The sequence below is a fragment of the Bos indicus genome, chromosome 5, assembly GCF_029378745.1.
Source record: "Bos indicus isolate NIAB-ARS_2022 breed Sahiwal x Tharparkar chromosome 5, NIAB-ARS_B.indTharparkar_mat_pri_1.0, whole genome shotgun sequence".
Taxonomy (NCBI): Eukaryota; Metazoa; Chordata; class Mammalia; order Artiodactyla; family Bovidae; genus Bos; species Bos indicus.
The window spans coordinates 97,107,825-97,125,768 of NC_091764.1; the positions used below are offsets into that span (position 1 = coordinate 97,107,825).

The following is a 17,944-nucleotide window of genomic DNA, read 5'->3' on the forward strand; positions in this document are numbered from 1 at the left end:
GAAGTACCTCTAATAAGAATTAATTAAAACAATATAGGACTATGTGCTCCCAATGCAAGGGGCCCAGGTTCAATCCCTGGTCAGGGAACTAGACCCCAAATGCCACAACTAACAGTTTGTATACCACAACTGAAAGATCTCTTGTGCCACAACTAATTGATTTGGTGCAGGCAAATCAATACATGTTTTTTTATTAATTAAAAAAATTAAAGGGCCCCAAGCTGTCTTGGACAGTCAGATGTTTGGGTTCAGAAATGGCATCTGACAGCAGAGTCTAGGGTGGTTGTGATGAGCATGGAGGCACTGACATAGGGAGGTGACTTTCAAGGCTGATTGCAGTTGCCCAAGCAAGAGCTGTGTGTGTGCCAAGTCGCTTCAGTCGTGTACAACTCTTTGTGACCCTATGGGCTGTAGCCCACGAGGCTCCTCTGTTCTGGGATTCTGCAGGCAAGAATATTGAAGTGGGCTGCCATGCCCTCCTCCAGGGGATCTTCCTAACCCAGGGACTGAACCCGCGTCTCTTGCATCTCCTGCACTGGCAGGTGGATTCTTTACCACTAGTGCCACCTGGGCAGCCTAAGCAAGAGATACAAGGGCCTTAAGCTGTGGCGCAGAGGAAGGAATGGAAAACAAGGAATGAATGTGGGTTTGCTTAGGTAGTCAGAACAGATACGAGGGCTGGTGAAAGATGGAGAAATGGGGGATGACTTTAAGGGTAATTGAGAGAATGGTGCCATTAAATAAGAGAAGTAGCACAAAGGGAGGATGCAGCAGAAATGGCTTGCTGTCCACCAAATTCCATTCTCACCTTCTTCCTCAGTATCAGAATTGTAACCAGGCATACAGCTGCCCAGCTACGTTAAATTTCCCACCCTCCTTTGTAGTTGGATGTGGTCTGATGATAGGTATTTTCCAGCAAAATGTAGGAAAAAGTGATATGTGTCTTCCAGCCTAGTGTATAAAACCTATCACATGACCCCTCCCCTTCCGCTTCTCTCTCCCCACTCCCATGGACTGTTAAGGTGAATATCACTGCAACCTTGGAAGCCACACATTAAAGATGATAGAGCCACCATCAATGACTTGACCCAAGAGAAGAAAGCGAATTTCTACTTTGTCGAACCATGTTAGTTTGGGTCGATTTGTTATAACATTTTATAGTCAATCTTAACTAATACAGGAGGGCAGAAAGAGAAGGGGGGTGACAGAGGATGGAATGGTTGGATAGTATCACTGATTCAATGGACACGAGTTTGAGCAAACTCCAGAAGACAGTGAAGGACAGGGAAACCTGGTGTGGTGTGGTGCACGGGTCTCAAAGAGTCAGACATGACTTAGCGATTGAACAACAACTAATACAAATGGGAAAGTCTGGGAGATAAAGAATAGGGAAGATTGAGAATTTGATTTGTTACAGTCAGTATATATATTGAAATGAACTATATCCTTGAGGGAAAAAAGAATAAGAGGTTATGTTCCTTAAGAGGGTAACAAAGGGACTTCCCTGGTGGTCCAGTGGTTAAGAATCTGCCTGCCAATGCAGGGGACATGGGTTCAATCCCTGGTCTAGGAAGATCCCACAGGCCTGGGAGCAACTAGGACCATGCGCCACAACCACTGACCCTACGTGCTGCGACTACTGAAGCCTGCACGCCTAGAGCCCACGCTCGGCAACTAGAGAAAACCATCACGCAGCCATGGGGATTCAACCAAATAATTATAGTTAGTTTTTAAAAACAGGCATTATAATCCCCGCCCCACACAAAAATGGGTAACAGAGATAATATTGGAGACATGAATCTGACACGTAATGTAAAGGTATGGTGTGGTTGGCAGGACTCTCTGAGACCTGTCTGTATTTACAAATATGCCAAAAGTAATCATATGACCAGGTCAGATCCCACATAAAGTTTTCAGAAGTATGGGAAAAAGTATATGTGGAATGTTCTCCATATTTTTCATCACAGTTGACCTGTGCAACACTCTTTTCTTCACTGCCCCACACAACCTTCTCAGAGAGTTTGCTCCCTTAGCCTTTTCTGCTAAGGGATTATATGACATTGCTCCCATTTGCTTCTTGAAGATGACCAGAGAGGGGATAGTTGGTAGCTATCTGATTTGAACTTGGCAGACCAAATCCTCTCTCCTGGAAATTCGAAACCAGGTCTCAAAAACTTCAGTTAGTAAACTGTAAGTTAGAGATGCATAAGGTAATACAGATTCGGAATTGAAAGAGCAGTTTTAAGAAAGCTATCTTTGGCCCATATGTGATGGAGATGGAGATAAAGATTGCTTGCAGTGTCAGAAGAAAGAAAGGGACATTCAAAGAAAGGAGGAGGAGAGAGACTGTAGGTTTTCACATTTATTTATTTATTCATTTGGCTGTACTGGGTCTTCATTGCGGCATGAGGGATCTTTAGTTGTGGCATGTGGGATCTAGCTCCCTGACCAAGGGTTGAACCCCGGGCTCCTTTGCATTAGCAATGCATAGTCTTAGCCACTGGCTCACCAGGGAGGTCCTGAGACCCCGGGTTTTAGAGAGACAAATAACACTGAGCACCCTAAACTCCCCAGTTTCTGGATCCTGCAACTCGGGAGGTCCAACTACATGGATTTCAGTTCCGTGGGACAGCCTGTGTTTGTAAAACAATTCCATTTTGCTCCAAGCTAGTTTGTTACTGGTTTCTATTAGTAGAACCCAAGACATCCCTGATTAATACTTTACATATTTGAAAGCAGCTTCTTTGATTTCATCACATTTGACCCTCATAAGACCACCATGGCAAGACAAATGCCATTATCCTCTCTTGCAGATGAGGCCCCGAGATTAAGAAGACTGAGTGTTCTGAAGCCACAGAAAGGTGCAGGCAAGGCGCTAGGACCAGTGTGCCTGCCCTTCGGAAGCTGAGTCCAGAGTCCACTGTGCTGACCCTTGTAGATGATGCAATGACTTAGTGAGTTTGTAAATTTTATCACTGAAGTTTCATTGGCTTAGTCTACCTACTGTTCATCAATAGAAGGTTCTGGAGAAAAGGAGATTCGAATTTCTAAAAAGAAAAATAGCATCTTTGAAAGAAACGACTCAAAAAAGGTTTAAAACTGAGCTAGGTCAGACTTTAGAGAAAAAAAAAATTCATGAGGTATTTTTAATTAGAGAAAAAATTCTCATTTTTAAGCAAAATATAGTAAGAAAATTCAGTATTGCTGATTTCATAAGAAGGGGAAATAGCAAACTCTGGTTTCACGACCTTAATTTCCATGATTGAAACATAAATGGACAACTTTCATGAGTAGAATATGGAATTTGGAACAAAAAACATATTCACCACCAACTCACCATTTTCTACTACATTCATTGAGAAGATATGAAGGAGAAAACCTCTCTCAATGACCATCTCAGTCTTCAGTTTGCACAAACTTACAGCTAAAAAAAATACTGGAAAGTGCTCATTTTCTGTTCCTGACCACTCTCTGAATAACTGTTCACATGAATATTTGTTCATTCCTTCATTCATTAAATTTTTAATGAGCTCTTACCAGATGCCAGACCCTCTGGGGACACAGCAGAAAACAAAGACAGCCAAAGTCCTGCTTAATGGAATGGAGTTAATACTCAAGTGTGGAAGGCAGACGATACACAAATAAGTAAGCATAGGGTGTCATGCCATTAAAGGTGCTCAACTGGTGTCATTGAGGGTGCAGAGAGTAATGGAGACAGGTGCTATATTAGGAAGGACTCTCTGATTAAATGACATTTGAAAAGAGACCTCAATGAAATGAGGGCATGGACTACATAATTTTCTGTGTTCCAGGCAGACGAAATAGCAAATCCAAGAGCCCCGAGGAATATGCCTGGGATGCTAAAGAACGATAAAGGGACTTGCAGGTTAGAGTATGTAGGGGCTGGGAGGTAGGAGATGAGATCAGAAAGAAACTAGAGCCCTGGATCATGTATACTTTACAAGATATGATAAAGACTTTCAATATTATTCCAATTGAGGTAAGCCATCTTTGAGTGGGGAGTTTTGATTTGACTTTGGCTAATTTTGATCACTTTGCTGTGTGGAAAGTTCTTCAAAGAAGCCTGAGAGAAGTAGGGAGACCATTGCAGTAATCCAAAGAGGTCGTGCTGATTCAGACCAGGGTGGTAGCAATGTATGTGGAAAAAAGTGTAGAGTTATGATATTTGGGTTTTAAAATTTTTATCTTATTTTTAGTTGGAGGATAATTATTTTACAATATTGTAAAATATTGTTTCTGCCATATATCAACATGAATCTGCCATAGGTATACATAGATCCTCACCCCACCCCCACCCACCTTGAGCCACCCACCCTCCTCCCTTCCTATCTCACCCCTCTAGTTTGTGACAGAGCACTGGCTTTGGGTTTCCTTCGTCATACAGCAAATTCCTACTGGCTGTCTATTTAACATATGGTGATGTATATGTTTCCATGCTATTCTCTCAAATCACTCCCCCGCTCCTTCCACCACTATGTCCAAAAGTCTGTCCTTTATGTCTTTGTCTCCTTTGCTGCCCTGCAAATAGGATGGTCAGTACCATCTTTTTAGATTCTATATATATGCGTTAATATATGATATTTGTGTTTCTCTTTCTGACTTACTTCACTCTGTATAATAGGGTCTAGGTTCATCTACCTCTTTGGAACTGATTCAAATATGTTCCTTTTTATAGCTGAGTAATATTCCATTGTGTGTATGAATCACAACTTCTTTATCCATTCATCTGTCAATGGACAGATATGTTTTTAAAGATATAGCCAGCAAACTTTGCCAAATGATTGAAAATGTAGAGTGTATGGGAAAGAAGGGTCCGTAATGACCCCAAGGCTTTTTGGCCTAAGCAACTGAAGAAGGTTTGGCCATATACTGAAGTGGGGTTGACTGAGGGAGGAACAAATTTTGCTTCGAGTGTGCTAAGTGTGAGACAGACATGGGCATCCAAGTGGAAACATTGAGTAAGCAGTTGTATATATGAGTCTGGAAGTCAGGCAAGAGAGGTTTGTGTTGGAGAAACAAATTTGGAAATTTTCAGCATTTATATTATATTAAAGCCTTGGGACTAGATAAGATCATGAAGGGAGTGAGTTTAGATAGAGAAGAGGCCTGAGCATTACAACCTTTAGAAATCAAAATGATGGGAAGTCTCTAAACAGAAGAGAATATAAAGGAGCCACTGATGGAGTGGAGGAGAGCCAAGAGAGAGGTGACTCAGAAGCCAAGTAAAACAAAATGTTTCAAGGACGAGAGAGATCAAATGGTTCAAATGTTGCTGGTAAGTCAAGTAAGATGAGGACTGAAAACTGACCATTGGATTTGGTCATGAAGGTCATTGGTGATCTTGATAAGAATAGTTCTGGCCAAGTGGAGGATATGAAAGCCTGGCAGGAGTGGACTAAAAGGTAAGTCGTGTAATGTCCCTGCGTGCTGTATACCCACATGAACAAAATATGCACGCATATACCTCATCTAAACAGAGAGTGGCTAGGTTCTAATAGCAGGAGGCCAGTGTGGCAGCAGGCCTGGGATGGGGCCTGGGCACTGGCAGATAGGGAGCTAAGCATGTAAAGAAGGTGCCACCCACTGACCACCTCTGCTTGTTTCTCTGTATGGTTTCACATTCTATCATTCCTTCAGTGTGTTTTCTTAACTTTCCAGAGAATTGTCATGTTGATAAATTACCTTAAACCTCTTGGAAAGGAATCGCTTTTGGAGGCTGTGCTAAGAGAATTAGCACTGAATGAGCTGTGCTTGCGAATCTCATATTTCACCCGGCTAATGTTCTGCTTAGAAAACCATCGCTTTATTGTAAATTCTTAGCATAATAAAAGGACATTGAGTTGTGTTTCTGTTCTTGACAAAAAGCCTTTTCTGACGTTGTCATAATGGTATTTTTCTCCGAACCTCAGTAATCTGCTTAAGATCTTCCTGTATCAGTGAACCAATTACATCTCTAGTATCTAATGCAATTTGCAATTTGTTGCCTTTTTCCTTAACTTGGGATTTGATTTTCTGACCTAAATGTTTCAGAGTGGTTTTCCATCTGGCTTCCTTCACCAAAGAAACAGAAACATCCAGAATAGTTAGGCCCTCTGTTGCCACATGAGGACAGAAGAGGGTAAGTAATAAGAATTCCCCCGCAGAGCATTCATGAAGCAGGAATGTAACTGACCTGCTGAGCTGTTTAAACAGCACAGGAGGGCAGCACAAGGCCAGAACTCTCGGCCCCAATCTGGCAAATATTCCAGACCATAACCATACTTACAGCCTACGTTTCTAAATGCAGACAGAAAAGTTTTAAACCCCACCAAATTTAACTGAACTGTAAATCTGCATAGACTCTACCTATTGAACGTTTTCAGATCATTTTCATACATTACTCACATAGTTTGAATTTAACGTTAATGTAGTTTATCACAGCAGAGTGTTTTTAATAATTGCGTGGTCAAAGTAAGTATTATAATCCTTAACAAGTGAGTAAGTAGAAATGAAGGAAAAAGGTGGGGACTTCCCTGGTGGTCCAGTGGCTAAAACTCTGCGCTCCCAATGCAGGGGGCCCGGGGTTTAATCCCTAGTCTGGGAACTAGATCCCACATACTACAACTGAGAGTTTGCATGTTGCAACTGAAGATCTGGTGTGCAGCAACAAAGACCAAAGATACCACGTGCAGCATTTAAGACCTGGCCCAGCCAAATAAGTAAATAAATACATATTTTTAAAAAGATAAAACGTAATTTGTCTCTGGTCACATGCAATTGGTGAAAAATAATCCACGTCTGATCCTTTTCCACTAAACTACTCTTCAGAAAGACACACCCCCATCCCTCTAAACACACATAGACATATACACTGCCTCCATGACATATTCACCTTGACTTCAGATATAAACATATGGCTTTCTTTTCCCTCAGGATTGCTTTGGCAAGTCTGGGTCTTTTATGGTTTCATGTAAATTTTGAAATTATTTGTTCTAGTTCTGTGAAAAATGTCATGGATAACTTGATAGGGAATCACATTAAATCTGCAGATTGCTTTGGCTAGTACGGCCATTCTTAACAATATTAATTCTTTCAATCCAAGAGCATGAGACACTGGACCAGACTTTTAATTTCGATGAAACTGCTTTCAATTGGAATCAAATGTCCTCAATGACCTACATGTCCAAGGAGAAAGCACATGTCCCAGGGTTAAAGGTTCTAAAGCAGCACTGTCTGGCAGAAATATGAGAAACATGTACAATTTTAAACTTTCAAGTAGCTATATTTTCAAAAAGTAAAGTAAAAAGAAACAGGTGAACTATTTCAACATATAATCAATATAAAAATTATTAATGAGATATTCAACATTATTTTTTCATAGCAAATTTGGAAAACTCAGCAGTGGCTACAGGACTGGAAAAGGTCAGTTTTCATTCCAATCCCAAAGAAAGGCAATGCCAAAGAATGCTCAAACTACTGCACAATTGCACTCATCTCACACGCTAGTAAAGTAATGCTCAAAATTCTCCAAGCCAGGCGTCAGCAATATGTGAACCGTGAACTTCCAGATGTTCAAGCTGGTTTTAGAAAAGGCAGAGGAACCAGAGATCAAATTGCCAACATCCGCTGGATCATCAAAAAGGGAAGAGAGTTCCAGAAAAACATCTACTTCTGCTTTATTGACTATGCCAAAGCCTTTGACTGTGTGGATCACAAGAAACTGTGGAAAATTCTGAGAGAGATGGGAATACCAGACCATCTGACCTGCCTCTTGAGAAATCTGTATGCAGGTCAGGAAGCAACAGTTAGAACTGGACATGGAACAACAGACTGGTACCAAATAGTAAAAGGAGTATGTCAAAGCTGTATATTGTCACCCTGCTTATTTAACTTATATGCAGAGTACATCATGAGGAATGCTGGACTGGAAGAAGCACAAGCTGGAATCAAGATTGCCGGGAGAAATATCAATAACCTCAGATATGCAGATGACACCACCCTTATGGCAGAAAGCGAAGAGGAACTAAAAAGCCTCTTGATGAAAGTGAAAGAGGAGAGTGAAAAAGTTGGCTTAAAGCTCAACATTCAGAAAACGAAGATCATGGCATCTGGTCCCATCACTTCATGGGAAATAGATGGGGAAACAGTGGAAACAGTGTCAGACTTTATTTTTTGGGCTCCAAAATCACTGCAGATGGTGACTGCAGGCATGAAATTAAAAGACGCTTACTCCTTGGAAGGAAAGTTATGACCAACCTAGATAGCATATTGAAAAGCAGAGACATTACTTTGCCAACAAAGGTCCATCTAGTCAAGGCTATGGTTTTTCCAGTGGTCATGTATGGATGTGAGAGTTGGACTGTTAAGAAAGCTGAGTGCCAAAGAATTGATGCTTTTGAACTGTGGTGTTGGAGAAGCCTCTTGCGAGTCCCTTGGACTGCAAGGAGATCCAACCAGTCCATTCTAAAGGAGATCAGTTCTGGGTGTTCTTTGGAAGGACTGATGCTGAAGCTGAAACTCCAATATTTTGGCCACCTCATGCGAAGGGTTGGCTCATTGGAAAAGACTGATGCTGGGAGGGATTGGGGGCAGGAGGAGAAGGGGACGACAGAGGATGAGATGGCTAGATGGCATCACCGACTCGATGGATGTGAGTTTGAGTGAACTCCAGGAGTTGGTGATGGACAGGGGGGCCTGGCGCGCTCCAGTTCATGTGGTCACAGAGAGTCGGACATGGCTGACTGAAGAGTCAGTCACGTGACTCTTCAGTCACAGCTGAAGAGTCGTTCACAGCAACTGAACTGAACTGAAGTTTTTGAAATGTGGTGTATATCTTACACTTACATCACATCTCAATTTGGATTGGTATATTTAAATGCTCAAGAGTAGAACTTCCCTGGCGGTCCAGTGGTTAAGACTTCACTTTCCAGTACAGCAGGTGCAGGTTTGATCCCTGGTTGGAGAGGTAAGATCCCACATGCCTTGAAACCAAAAAAGCAGAACATAAACAACAGAAGCAATATTATAACAAATTCACTAAAAGCTTAAAAAATGGTGCACATTAAAAAAAAACTTAAAAATGCTCAAGAGCCTCACATAGACAAAACAGACAATATAGCTCTAAAAGATTACTGTGATGTTGAGAACACCAGAGGAGATTTAATTGTGCTGATATTTTTCATTAGCCTAGTAACTTTTATGGTCCTCAGGTAACAAAACTGCATAGGTTTTGAGTGGTCTGTTCCAAGCTTGTATTTTCTCTAAGTCCTGTTATTTCTAGTGTGCTGTTTAAAAAAAAATACTTTTTTTTTACTGTATATACATACTTTCCTACCCTTCCTCCCAGCTAGAGGTAATCATATGACATAGTTCTGAGCAATGAGATGTGAGGGGAAGTCTGTTAAGTCATATGGGAAAGATTTTTCACCCTGATAAGGGAGGACACAAAGAGAAAGCATTTTCCTCTTTTTTTTCCCTCCCTCTATCCCTTCCTTTCTCTTTGAACATTTCATATGAGAACATGATGTTTGGTGCTATGGCAGCCATCCTGAGACTGTGCCTGCTGCTGCTGCTGCTGCTAAGTCACTTCAGTTGTGTCCGACTCTGTGCGACCCCATAGACGGCAGCCCACCAGGCTCCCCCGTCCCTGGGATTCTCCAGGCAAGAACACTGGAGTGGATTGCCATTTCCTTCTCCATTGCATGAAAGTGAAAAAGTGAAAATGAAGTCGCTCAGTCGTGTCCAACTCTTAGCGACCCCATGGCCTACAGCCTACCAGGCTCCTCCGTCCATGGGATTTTCCAGGCAAGAGTACTGGAGTGGGGTGCCATTGCCTTCTCCAGAGACTGTGACAGAAGACTACTGAGTTGAGGATAGCAGAACAGAAAGGAGATGTAAATGCAAATAAAGAAGCCAGCCGGGCAAAGATGAGGATGGCAGAGAGCCTAGGGTGGAGTTCTCTAGCTGTGGCAAGAGTATTGTAGCAGAGATGTCCTTAATGGGCACTGCTAAATATTCACAACCAAAGTTCACCCTTTTTTCTCCCATATGCCCCCGCCACCCCGCCCTTGCTAACGATTCCCTTCCATCTGATTGCAATATTCTTTCTTCAGGTGTGACAAGTGTACTAGAATTACTCCCAACACTTGAAACAGTGCAGGGCTAGAATCAGCAGCACAGTTCTCTGGCAGTCCCTTGTTCACCAATAAAGGGAACTGCAGTGCACAAACACTGCAATTTGGCTGTAACGTTTAATACTTCTAAAATCTTTAAAATTATGTCATGAAAAAAGTCCTATCACTCAGTTAATAAGATTGAAAGTGAAAGTCGCTCAGTCATGTCCGACTCTTTTCGGCCCCGTGGACTTTATAGTTCATGGAATTCTCCAGGCCAGAATACTGGAGTGGGTAGCTGTTCCCTTCTCCAGGGGATCTTCCCAACCCAGGAATCGAACCCAGGTCTCCTGCATTGCAGGCAGATTCCTTACCAGCTGAGCCACAAGGGAAGCAATAAGTAAGATTATATTGTATTGATTCAACAAATTTGGGGTAATTGGGAATGCATAGAAGATTCCTTGTTCAGCAGTTCCTTATGTTGGGGTCACAATAATTCAAGAACCCACGTTTACATAAACATGTGACTACAAAAGGCAGCAGTTTTTTCACTGCCTTACAATGTCAAGGTAATTACAGGAGAGCATGCTCAGAATGCTGCTAAATAAATAATATGGATAGCTATTTTTTTTTCCATGGATAACGTTTTTAGCTACTGATCGTGGAAATTCTGGAAGTCTACTTCCTGAGTTGCATGACAGACTGAATGGGTAACCAATTCCTGGTGAGTTTCTTTTACTCATTAAAAGATTTTTTTTCAGTGAACAAAGATAAAAGTTTTATTTGACCAGTTACTGGTCTTACACTAACATTTTCATCACATGTAAATACACCAGTAGTCTCAAAGGATTGGTAGCTCTGTATCAACTCTTCATCCAATTTCCATTCTCTATTTCCATTAGCACCATCTCATCATGTGCAATAAAAGCATTCAGTTTCTTTTACAGTTGTTGACTGCCTTGACAAAGTAAGCAGTGTTTATGAGTCAGTCTTAATCACCTTAATAAGTGAACAAAGAATCAATTCAGCTTATCTACATTTCTTTTCCTTCACGAAAAAAAACGTCAATTCAATCCTGCTTAGAAAACTGGCTATCACCTTACCTCAACCAAATGAGTGCAACCCTAGATAATGGAGCAGGACTTTAAGTTCCTTCTGACTTTGGCACCAATTGTTGCCTTAAAAGTAAGTATCCAAATTGCTACATTTACTGCATTTTACTATCATATCAAACAGAAAGAGAAAAATCTAGAGGTTAATTTTTTAACGTTAAGGCTCTCTGAGAACCATGGTGGAAGTGCCCAGAGCATTGAAAATTTGGCCCCGTTTGCACACATGTACATACTTTTCCCTTACTTAATTTCATGTGACCTAAAAATCTCATCTTCCTTTTGTAGAAAGTTTCTTCTATTACAAATTAAAGTCTTCAAATTCATTTTTTGAAACCTAACAAATAGTCCAATAAAACGTCCAAATTGTAAACATCAAAGATACAGATACTATTATACAACTCAAAGATGCAGATCTAGGTTTAGCTGAATCTATCAGCAACTGAAGGAGTTTAGAGCACATTAAAATGCATCATTAGAAATTCTTCCATCAAAAACTTAAAAAAAAATTTAACTTGCCTTGTTTTCAAACGGATCTAGTCATATCTATAATATAATCAAAGTTTCACCAGATCTTCTCATCTTGTATCATAGCCTTCTAATCCATTTGAAACTGATTTTGAAGGGAACTTAAAGCCATTTTAAAAAATTTGCTTGTTGGTTGGTGCTTTTTCTGGCTATTGCTTCTAGAGCCACCAGTTTTTAGTTTCAAAATTTGCATGGCTGCCTTCTTGACTCTGCTGCAAGAGACATTCTTAACCATGGAGGTATTGCTCGAAATTTAAGTAAGATGGGCTTAAGCGTTAGGGTTATTTGCATCTTTTCCATTTCAGAGTCTATATTTTTAACAAGTTCCTAAATTCCACCTCCGCTTTGGGGCTTAGAATTGCTGCTTACCACTTCTTAGTTATTTAAGAGTGGCGCTATCACCTTCATTACTTTCAGTTCGACAGATCTGACAAGACAACGGTTTCTGAGCGTTTAAAAGCTTTCATTACCGCTCGTATTTTCCCTGGTTTCAGGCTTACACTTAACCTGTCCTAGTATCAACCTCCCATCCGTGTCCCCGGCTTACAACTACACCCAAGAACATGCCCTTACACGCCAGCTCTTGAGGCGGGACCCAGCGGCCGTCCGAGGTAGTAAACAAAGCCTAGCGCAGGCGCAGTGGCGACAGGCGTGTAACCTGGTTTGCTAGCAGCCAATGGGATTTTTCGTACAGTAAAAAGTGGAAAAACAAGAATCTCCACACCGCTCTAAGGTGATACAGTGGTTGGCTGCTTCTGTTTTTATATACTTCTGACTTTTGTTTCTGAGGAACTTGTGGGGCCTTCGAGGCGTCGCAAGAAGCCCTTCCTAGAAGGGAAAACAGCCGCTGGCGTGTTGCCTATTTCTAGCCTCGTTTGTTCTCGCCGTGGAGTCTTCATATTTTTAACTTGATTACAACATTAAATCACTGCACCTGGTGGAGGGGAGAGGGGAAAAGCCTCACAACACCATTAAAAAAACGCTACTCTCCGGTCTGGCTCAAACATCGCGAGATTTGCCTGCGCGAACAGCAACCCCCGCCCCCCCACGACTGTGTGCGGTTGCGCGTGCGCCTGACTTTTTTTTTCTTTTAAGCGCGAAAACGTTTTGAAACTTTTTGGTAAATAACAGTCAAGCTAGTTAGGCTTGAGAGGTTGAGAAAGGTCGGAGGATAATTCACGTTGACGCGATGGATTCAAGCACACAACACTAGATTCTTCGAGATTTTGCAGCAACTACTCCACATGCTTGTACGGTCGTCCCTCTTTTCCTTACTGTGTGTCTGCCGTGAATTCTCTGAGAATTCAGCGAATCGAGTAGTAAAGGAGTGGACATGGGAGGGCCGTTCGGGCTTTAAAACCAGAGTGATGGGCTTTATGTATTTGGAAAGATAACCCTGGGAGCGACAGAAGGAATACATTTTTAAGGACCGTGAAAACAAAAATTTTTTTTCCCCTGGAGACCAAGAGGGATTGTGAAGTAAGGTAATACTGAGGGAAGGAGAAGATGGGAAATAGAAGCGGTGAAGAAAGGCAGTAACTACACAGACCAGTGGAGAGGGGAAATTAGGAAAACAGGGCTCTTGGTAGTAGTGTTCCCCAACACTACTTTTTTTTTTTTTGCACCAGGCACTAGTTTTGTGGAAGACAGTTATTCCACGGTGGGTGGGGGACAGGGGATAGTTTCAGGATGAGTCAAGGTCATTACCTTTATTGTGAACTTTATTTCTATCATGATGGCATCAGCTTCACCTGAGATCATCCGGCATTAGATCCCGAAGGTTGGGAACTCCTGCAGTAGAGAACGTTTCCCATCAGACAGTGTGAAGATGTTCGTGTTTGTAAACAGAAAGACAGAAATGCTCCCATATTTAGTTCCTCTTGAGTACGGTAGAAACTGGGGAGTCCCTAAGTGAGCGGGACAAGGAGGATTCTAAAAGCCAGAGTCCTGAGCAAGGGCTGAGGTTGGGATGAGGAAGTGGAGGAGTCAGGAATTCTGGAAGCATCTTAGGAGAACTGACTAACCTGACCTCTTTCTCTCTCAGGATACGTGGGACACCTGCACGAGCATTCAGTTTCTTCCTGCAGTGTCTGAAGGTGCTGCTGCTGCTGCTGCTAAGTCGCTTCAGTCGTGTCCGACTTTGTGCGACCCCATGGACTGCAGCCTACCAGGCTTCTCCGTCCATGGGATTCTCCAGGCAAGAACACTGGAGTGGGTTGCCATTTCCTTCTCCAGTGATAAAGTATGAAGTGAGTGAAGTGAAGTGAAGGTACTACCCACACCTGAAGTGTCCTCGTCCTGTGGGTCCCTTCAGCCACACCTCAGGCAGGATGCAGTGTGGACTTCATGGAGTGGAGTGGTGGAACTGAGCTATCAAGACACCAGCTTGTTACAAAAATACATACTTTCTGCTTTTAGCCTCCCAGAGTCATTTGGTATGAGAGTCCATTTTGATATTGGCAGCAATCTCTAGTCAACTTTTGATTTTGAATATATTTTGATTTTTTATGGACTGTCTGGAGTACAAGGCAGAGGAACGATGCAATACGTGATTTTAGTCGACCAGCAAAGGAATTGCTTGTAGGTAAGCAATATAGCTTCATCTGTAAGGAAAACTCAGGATCCAGGTATCAATCAATAGAATGGAAATGCTTCATTAAGAAAGGTCCAGTCCTGGTAGTCCCCTATTAAGAAGTTCTCCCTAGAGCAAATTCACTTCATTTTGGCAGCCTACAGTATAGCCTAAGAAATGGCAACCCCCTCCAGTATTGTTGCCTGGAGAATTCCATGGACAAAGGAGCCTGGCAGACAGAGAGACATGACTGAGCAATTAACACTAGGGTAACCTAGTAACTGGGCCACATGTGTGTCATTCATGAAAATGTTCCAGAAAAAAAAAAAAAAATCCACGCATGCAATAGAATAGGGTTTCTGCATTGATGCCTTCGTATTTTGGTTTTAGGGAGTGGGATCATTCAACTGTAGGAGGTGTGATCTCTCAGTACGGTGTCACAGAAAGGGTATAGAATTGAGAATCAGACCTGGAGTTTGATGTTAAGGTATGACAGTCTCTCTGTGTGGCCTCTCTGAGCCTCGGGTTTCCTCTGTGTCAAATTAGAATAGTAGTGTCTTCTTCATAGGATGACTGTAAAGATGAAACAAGATATTGTTGACAACTGCATGAGTTACTAGCATAACTTATAGTGTATATTTAATAAATAAGAGTGTCTGCCTTGAGCTTCTCACCATTTATGCCTGCCATCTCCTCACCAAAATGTGCATGCTCAGTGTAGCATCTGTATTCAGAGAACCTTAGGCTAGATTCTTTACCTTGCCTGCACATTAGAATCATCTGGGGAGCTTTAGAAATTCCTAGTGCCCAGGCTTCACCTTCGACAATTCAATCAGAATCTCTGGAATTGGAACCCAGATATCAGTATTTTGTTAAAGCTCCTCATTTTGCTGCCAAGGTTGAGAACCACTGCTCTGACTACACAAGTGGTGTTGTCGGTACTTTCAAATGAGAATAATGAGAATCGAGGCTGTTTTTGTAGCCTTTCAGTGAGTAGAGAATCACTTGGACAGGGCGGGATGGCATGTGTGGGTCACGAATTTGAATTTCTAAGAGAAAGGGTACTTTCTTGTAGGTTTCTAGGGATATAAGTAATTCAGAAGTTGAAACCACCTTACTACTGCTGTTATCGATGCCAGGATATTGTGGTTATTGGCAGGCTCGGCAGTGGAGAGTTCATGGAATTAAAAAAAAATACACACTAAGATGTCCATCATTTCCTCTGTCAGCTGCTTCCTCCCTTTCGTTGTCCTTCCTCTTTATAATATTTGCCAAATCTGTTAGAGCGTGTTGAGGGAGAAGCACAAGAACTCTGCTGCATCCCAGTGCCTCCAGCTGATTTGATCTACTTTATATCTGACTTTGTTGTTGTTTAGTCGCTCAGTCGTGTCTGACTGACTCTTTGCAACCCCATGAGCTATAGCACGCCAGGCTTCCCTGTCCTTCACTATTTCCTGGAGTTTGCTCATACTCATGTCCATTGAGTCAGTGATGCCATCCAACCATCTCATCCTCCATCGCCACCTTCTTCTTCCCTCAGTGTTTCCCAGCATCAGGGTCTTTTTCCAGTGAGTCGGCTCTTTGCATCAGGTGGCCAAAGTATTGGAGCTTCAGCATCAGTCCTTCCAATGGATGTTCAAGGTTGATTTCCTTTAGGATTGACTAGTTTGATCTCCTTGGTCTCCTTGAGCTGAGTCAAACTGACTGCCTCCTAAGAATTTGGATCAGAATATTGAGAGACTGGGTCATATGTTTTCTCCCCAGCTTTATGGAAGTATGACTGACAAATAAAAGTTGTGTATCTTTAAGGTATACAATGTGATGTGATATATGTACATTGTGATGTGCATTGTGATGACCACAGTCAAGCTAAATAATACCCCATCTCACATAGTTACCATTTTTGCATGTAACACTTGAAATCTCTCAGTAAACTTCAAGTATACACTGTTATTAACAGTAGTCAACATGCTGTATGTATATAAGGTCTCAAAAACTTGTTTATCTTATCATTGAAACTTTGTACCCTTGACCAGTATCTCTCTCCCTGTAGCGAAATCCCGCAGCCCTGTAACCACTATTCTACTCACTGTTACTATGAATTTAACTTTTTTAGTTTCCACATGTGAATGAGATCATGCAGTATCTGTCTTCCTGTGTCTGGCTTATTTCACTTAATGTAAGGTTCATCCATGTTGTCACAAATGGCAGGATTTTCTTTTTTAAGGTTGAATAATACTCCAGTGTGTGTGGGTGTGAGGGGGTGGTATTTGTATATCACATTTCCTTTACTCATTCATCTGTCAACAGACACATTGTTTCCACATATCTTGGCTATTGTGAATGATGCTTCTATGAACATGGGAATGCAGACATCTCTTCTAGACAGTGATTTTATTTCCTTTAGGTATATACCCAAAAGTGGACTTGGAAAGGTATCTAGTAGTAAAGAATCTGCCTGCCAACACAGGAGATATCGGTTTGATCCCTGGGTTAGGAAGATCCCCTGGGGGAGGCCATGGCAGCCCACTTCAGTATTCTTTCCTGGAAAATTCCATAGACAAAGGAGCCTGAGGGGTTCTAGTTCATGGAGCTACAAAGAGTCGGACACGACTGAGCTACTAGACAACAACAGTATACCCAGAAGTAGCCTTGCTGCATCATATTGTAGTTCTGTTTTGAGACTGGTTCATTTAGATAGAAGCATTGAATTTGTAAGGTCATGTAACTTGCAGAGAGCTGAGCCCACTATTTGTGCATCAGTAATCGGAACAAGCTGATTGCAAAAGAGAAGCAGGTGAAGGCTGCCAATTAAGAGAGAGAAAATGGGAGAGAATAGGTCTTGTAGCCTCAAGAGATGGAGAAGGCGATGGCACCCCACTCCAGTACTCTTGCCTGGAAAATCCCATGGGCGGAGGAGCGTGGTAGGCTGCAGTCCATGGGGTCGTGAAGAGTCGGACATGACTGAGCGACTTCCTTTCACTTTTCACTTTCATGCACTGGAGAAGGAAATGGCAACCCACTCCAGTATTCTTGCCTGGAGAATCCCAGGGATGGGGGAGCCTGGTGGGCTGCCGTCTCTGGGGTCACACAGAGTCAGACATGACTGAAGTGACTTAGCAGCAGCAGCCTCAAGAGAGAAAGAGATGGAGTCGGTGGCTATCTCAGCTCTGACAGCTTTCTGTCCCTTACTTCAGTCCCATTTTTGGTCTCACTGCCACTTCCTGTTCTTGAGTTCCCTGCAGTTCTTCTTCAGAATCTTTATAATAAATCCACCTCCACCCCAGTGGCTTTCTTTTTTCCCCTTAGATAGCTCTCTAACGTGGCTAGTTGTGTTCTCCCTTTCCTCCTGCCCTTGGGATTAATAAAACCACAGTTTACCACAACAGGAACACACACATATGCAGCAGGGACACTTACTTAACTCACTACTGCTCAAATATGTCAAGAAAAAGTAGTTCTCTTCGTTGTTTTCTAGAGTTTTCATGTGGGTAGGTTATCTGTTATTGCATAACAAAATTCCCCCAAACTTAGGAACTTAATAATAAGCATTATCTTATCATTTTTGTGGGTGAGGAATTTGGGAACAGTTTAACCAGGTAGTTCTGACCTGGGATCTCACA

At 42.1% G+C, this 17,944-nt stretch overlaps 1 protein-coding gene across 2 annotated transcripts in view; it reads left to right on the forward strand.

Moving 5' to 3' along the window:
- Positions 1-12,474: 12,474 nt before the first annotated feature.
- Positions 12,475-17,944, forward strand: part of GPR19 (G protein-coupled receptor 19) — a 35,750-nt gene continuing 30,280 nt past the window's right edge. Inside the window, exons 1-2 of one of the 2 annotated variants that reach the window (XM_019961533.2) lie at positions 12,475-13,233; positions 13,794-14,333. The gene's annotated coding sequence lies outside the window, so the exon portion shown is untranslated. The remainder of the gene's footprint in view (positions 13,234-13,793; positions 14,334-17,944) is intronic. The other variant, XM_070790061.1, reaches the window with a different exon arrangement.